The 5,624-nt window shown below is 45.8% G+C and overlaps 1 long non-coding RNA gene across 1 annotated transcript; it reads left to right on the plus strand.

Annotated features, from left to right (window-relative positions):
- The first annotated feature begins 259 nt into the window (after window positions 1-259).
- Window positions 260-5,319, plus strand: LOC130706682 (uncharacterized). Its single transcript, XR_009006846.1, has 3 exons — window positions 260-321; window positions 3,611-3,725; window positions 5,225-5,319. It is a non-coding gene; the product is annotated as an uncharacterized LOC130706682 (long non-coding RNA).
- Window positions 5,320-5,624: the final 305 nt, after the last annotated feature.

Below are 5,624 nucleotides of genomic sequence, written 5' to 3' on the forward strand. Positions count from 1 at the left end.
GTGCCCCTGAGCTCCATTTTTCAACTCGCTTTTTTGGGAGCTGGCCGCAAAAGCGCAGGATTGCTTCAGGCCCTCTTCTGGTTCTGGGGGGCAGGCTGCGCTTGTGCTTAATTCTTCTTCCTGATGGGAAAATAGAGTGACCTGTGCCTGTCCCAACACCTAGAGCTAGTCTCTCATTGGTTCCCCCTCTTCCCGTTCATCCTCAGGACAAATTGCAACCTGTACGCAACAGGAGGTTAAAGGTGCTGATTCTCCAAGAAGGGAGATTGCTAGTAAAGCGGCTGGAATGGCGAACCCGAGCACAAGGAGATGAGAAATGAGGTGCGTTTTAGAAAGCTTTCCCGATCACGCGTTATACCATCTTCTGGGTTTCTCATGCATATTTTCGATGTAGGAAGACGCCCTTGAAGCTGGAGATTTGGGACCCCTGGGATGGGTACCACGCAGTATTGCTTTAAAGGGTCTGCGTTGGCTCCCCCAACCTCACCAAACCTCTCAGCCCCTGAGTGTCCACCCTTATGTCTGAATCAGCTGTGGGACTAGATATGGTCAATCCAGGTGGCATCACAGCCCGTGAACGAATTTTGTAAGAATTTCTCTCTCTTTCACTGTCTTTGTTTCACGGGATTTTAAAAGTAATTGATTTTTATAATGGGGTTTAGCTGCTTTTCACTGCTGTGTTTCTGCCGCTTTACACCGACTTGACTCACTTACATAGAGATATCAATACATAGGTTTTAAGATTCTTACTAGTCAGATATATTCTTGGGCGGTGATTAGGGGGTGTTGAGTCCAGTTCACTGAGCAAGGAGTAGGTTTTGTCTAGTACATATTGGGTTTATGGAACGGTATCTGAGCTAATTTAAAACCCTTGTTTTATGCATCACCCCACCTCTCCTTTCCCGTTAAGCAGCCATAGTGTGTTTTCTAAACGTGTGACTCTGTTCTGTTTTGTAATTCAGTTCAAGTGTAGCGGTTTTACACTCCCTCTATAAGTGATATCTTATGATAAGTGTCTTTTTCTGTGTGACTTATTTCACTTAGAATCGTCGTACCTAAATCCATTCATCGTGCTGCTACTAGCCTTATGACGTTGATTTCATGGCTGAGTGATATTACATTCTACATAAGGACCACAACTTCTTTATCCATTCTGCTCTTTCCTGGGATATTTACGGTGTAATGAAGTGGAGGTTCTTGTCAACAGAGCAGCCCTAAGCTGCCTTGCTTTCAAATCCTCTTCGTTGCCTTCCCTCAATATATTTGTGGACGAGAGTTATCATTTATAGGTCTGCAGGTTTGTGAATTGCAGTGCCCCAGAGCTCCATTTTTCAACTCGCTTTCTTGGGAGCTGGCCGCAAAAGTGCAGGATTGCTTCAGGTCCTATTCTGGTTCCGGGCGGCCGGCTGATCCTGTGGTTAATTCTTCTTCCTGATGGGAAAATAGAGTGACCTGTGCCTGTCCCAACACCTAGAGCTAGTCTCTCATTGGTTCCCCCTCTTCCCGTTCATCCTCAGGACAAATTGCTACCTGTACGGAACAGGAGGTTAAAGGTGCTGATTCTCCAAGGAGGGAGATTGCTAGTAAAGTGGCTGGAATGGCGAACCCGAGCACAAGGAGATGAGAAATGAGGCGCGTTTTAGAAACATTTCCCGATCACACGGTGTACCATCTTCTGGGTTTCTCATGCCTGTTTTCGATGTAGGAAGATGGCCTTGAACCTGGAGATTTGGGACCCATGGGATGGGTACCATGCAGTATTACTTGAAAGGGTCTGCGTTGGCTCACCCAACCTCACCGAACCTCTCAGCCCCAAGAGTGTCCACCCTTATGTCTCAATCAGCTGTGGGTCTAGATATGGTCAATCCAGGTGGCATCACAGCCCCTGAACGCATTTGGTAAGAATTTCTCTCTCTTTCACTGTCTTTGTTTCACGGGTTTTTTAAAGTAATTGATTTTTTTTAAATATAAGCAATTTTTTTTTATGATTTCTGTAGTGATTGATTGAGTGATTCATTGCTATGTTGGGTTTTCGTTTCTGTGCTAGGGCTTTCTCCAGTTGTTTCAAGTGGGGGCCACTCCTCATCGCGGTGCATGGGCCTCTCACTATTGTGGACTCTCTTGTTGCGGAGCACAGGCTCCAGACGCGCAGGCTCAGTAGTTGTGGCTCACGGGCCTAGTTGCTCCACGGCATGTGGGATCTTCCCAGACCAGGGCTCAAACCCGTGTTTCTTGCATTAGCAGGCAGATTCTCAACCACTGCGCCAACAGGGAAGCCCAGTAATTGATTTTTATAATGGGGTTTAGCTGCTTTTCACTGCTGTGTTTATGGCGCTTTACACCCACTTGACTCACTTACAGAGAGATATCAATACATAGGTTTTAAGATTCTTACCAGTCAGTTATATTTTTGGGCGGTGAATAGGGGGTGTAGAGTCCAGTTCACTGAGCAAGGAGTAGGTCTTGTCTATTACATATTGGGTTTATGGAACGATATCTGTGCTAATTTCAAACCCTTGTTTTATGCATCATCCCACTTCTCCTTTCCAGTTAAGCAGCCATTGTGTGTTTTCTAAACGTGTGATTCTGTTCTGTTTTGTAATTCAGTTCAGGTGTAGCGGTTTTTACATTCCCTCTATAAGTGATATCTTATGGTCAGTGTCTTTTTCTGTGTGACTTATTTCACTTACAATCGTCGTACCTAAATCCACTCATCATGCTGCTACTAGCCTTATGACGTTCATTTCATGGCTGAGTGATATTCCATTCTACATAAGGACCACAACTTCTTTATGCATTTTTCTCTTTCCTGGGATATTTAAGGTGTAACGAAGTGGAGGTTCTTGTCAACAGAGCAGCCCTAAACTTTGTGGTGCCTGTGTCTTGCTGATTTTTAGTTTTACCAATTTATACGCCCATGAGTGGAAGTTCCCTATGCTCTCTAAGCTGAGTTTTTTAGATGTTTCAGGACACACCGTACACTTCTCCAGAGTGGCTGTTGGCAATTTACATCCCGCCCATCAGCGTAACAAGGCTCCCGTTTCTCCATGGCCTGTCCTGCATTTCTGGTTTTGACACTTTATTTAGCATGGCCGTTTTGACTGATGGGAAGCGAGACTTCTTTGTAGCGCTGATTTACCTTTCCCGGTTGCTTGGTTGGCCAAAAAGGGCGTATGCGTTTTTTCCTGAATATATTCAGGAAAAAACGCATACGCCCTTTTTGGCCAAGGGCATCATTGTCGAGGTTTTGCCGCTTTTCCCGTGCTTTAAAGGCGATTCGAATCTACCTCCTGAAATCTGTTTCCTGCAATTCTGCCTTGCTTTCAAATCCTCTTCGTTGCCTTCCCTCAATATATTTGTGGACAAGAGTTATCATTTATAACTCTGCAGGTTTGTGAATTGCAGTGCCCCTGAGCTCCATTTTTCAACTCGCTTTCTTGGGAGCTGGCCGCAAAAGCGCCGGATTGCTTCAGGCCCTATTCTGGTTCCGGGCGGCAGGCTGAGCCTGTGGTTAATTCTTTCTCCTGTTGGGAAAATGGAGTGACCTGTGCCTGTCTCAACACCTAGAGCTAGTCTCTCATTGGTTCCCCCTCTTCGCGATTTTCCTCAGGACAAATTGCAACCTGTACGGAACAGGAGGTTAAAGGTGCTGATTCTCCAAGGAGGGAGATTGCTAGTAAAGCGGCTGGAATGGCGAACCCGAGCACAAGGAGATGAGAAATGAGGTGCGTTTTAGAAACCTTTCCCGATCACACGGTGTAGCATCTTCTGGGTTTCTCATACATGTTTTCGATGGAGGAAGATGCCCTTGAATCTGGAGATTTGGGACCCATGGGATTGGTACCACGCAGTAGTATTTTAAAGGGTCTGCGTTTGCTACCCCAACCTCACCAAACCTCTCAGCCCTTGAGTGTCCACCCTTATGTCTCAATAAGCTGTGGGTCTATATTTGTTCAATCCAGGTGGCATCACAGCCCCTGAACGAATTCGGTAAGAATTTCTCTCTCTTTCACTGTCTTTGTTTCACGGGTTTTTAAAAGTGAGTGATTTTTATCATGGGGTTTAGCTGCTCTTCACTGCTGTGTTTCCGCCGCTTTACACCCACTTGACTCACTTACAGAGAGATATCAATACATAGGTTTTAAGATTCTTACTAGTCAGATATATTCTTGGGCGGTGAATAGGGGGTGCTGAGGCCAGTTCACTGAGCAAGGAGTAGGTCTAGTCCATTACATATTGGGTTTATGGAACGGTATCTGTGCTAATTTCAAACCCTTGTTTAATGCATCACCCCACCTCTCCTTTCCCGTTAAGCAGCCATTGTGTGTTTTCTAAACGTGTGACTCATGACATTGATTTCATGGCTGAGTGATATTCTATTGTACATAAGGACCACAAGTTCTTTATCCATTTTTCACTTTCCTGGGATATTTAAGGTGTAACGAAGTGGAGGTTCTTGTCAACAGAGCAGCTCTAAACTTTGGGGTGCCTTTGTCTTGCTGATTTTTAGTTTTCCCAATTTATACGCCCATGAGTGGAAGTACCCTATGCTCTCTAAGCTGAGTTTTTTTACATGTTTCAGGACACACCGTACACTTCTCCAGAGTGGCTCTTGGCAGTTTACATCCCGCCCATCAGCATAGCAAGGCTCCCGTTTCTCCATGGCCTTTCCTGCATTTCTCGTTTTGATACTTTATTCAGCATGGCCCTTTTGACCGATGGGAAGCGAGACTTCTTTGTAGCGCTGATTTGCCTTTCCAGGTTGCTTGGTTGGCCAAAAAGGGCGTATGCGTTTTTTCCTGAATATATTCAGGAAAAATCGCATACGCCCTTTTTGGCCAAGGGCATTATTGTCGAGGTTTTGCCGCTTTTCCTGTGCTTTAAAGGCGATTCGGACCTACCTGCTGAAATCTGTATCCTGCAATTCTGCCTTGCTTTCAAATCCTCTTCGTTGCCTTCCCTCAATTTATTTGTGGCCGAGAGTTATCATTTATAACTCTGCAGGTTTGTGAATTGCAGTGCCCTTGAGCGCCATTTTTCAACTCGCTTTCTGGGGAGCTGGCCGCAAAAGCGCAAGATTGCTTCAGGTCCTATTCTGGTTCCGGGCTGCAGGCTGAGCCTGAGGTTAATTTTTCTTCGTGATTGGAAAATAGAGTGGCCTGTGCCTGTCCCATCACCTAGAGGTAGTCTGTCATTGGTTCCCCCTCTTCCCGTTCATCCTCAGGACAAATTGCAACCTGTACGGAACAGGAGGTTAAAGGTGCTGATTCTCCAAGGAGGGAGATTGCTAGTAAAGCGGCTGGAATGACGAACCCGAGCACAAGGAGATGAGAAATGAGGGGCGTTTTAGAAATCTTTCCCGATCACACGGTGTACCATCGTCTGGGTTTCTCATGCATGTTTTCGATGCAGGAAGATGCCCTTGAATCTGGAGATTTGGGACCCATGGGATGGGTACCACGCAGTAGTACTTTAAAGGGTCTGCGTTTGCTCCCTCAACCTCACCAAACCTCTCAGCCCCTGAGTGTCCACCCTTATGTCTCAATCAGCTGTGGGTCTATATATGGTCAATCCAGGTGGCATCACAGCCCCTGAACGAATTTGGTAAGAACTTCTCTCTCTTT

The sequence above is a fragment of the Balaenoptera acutorostrata genome, unplaced genomic scaffold (genome assembly GCF_949987535.1).
Source record: "Balaenoptera acutorostrata unplaced genomic scaffold, mBalAcu1.1 scaffold_317, whole genome shotgun sequence".
Lineage (NCBI taxonomy): Eukaryota > Metazoa > Chordata > Mammalia > Artiodactyla > Balaenopteridae > Balaenoptera > Balaenoptera acutorostrata.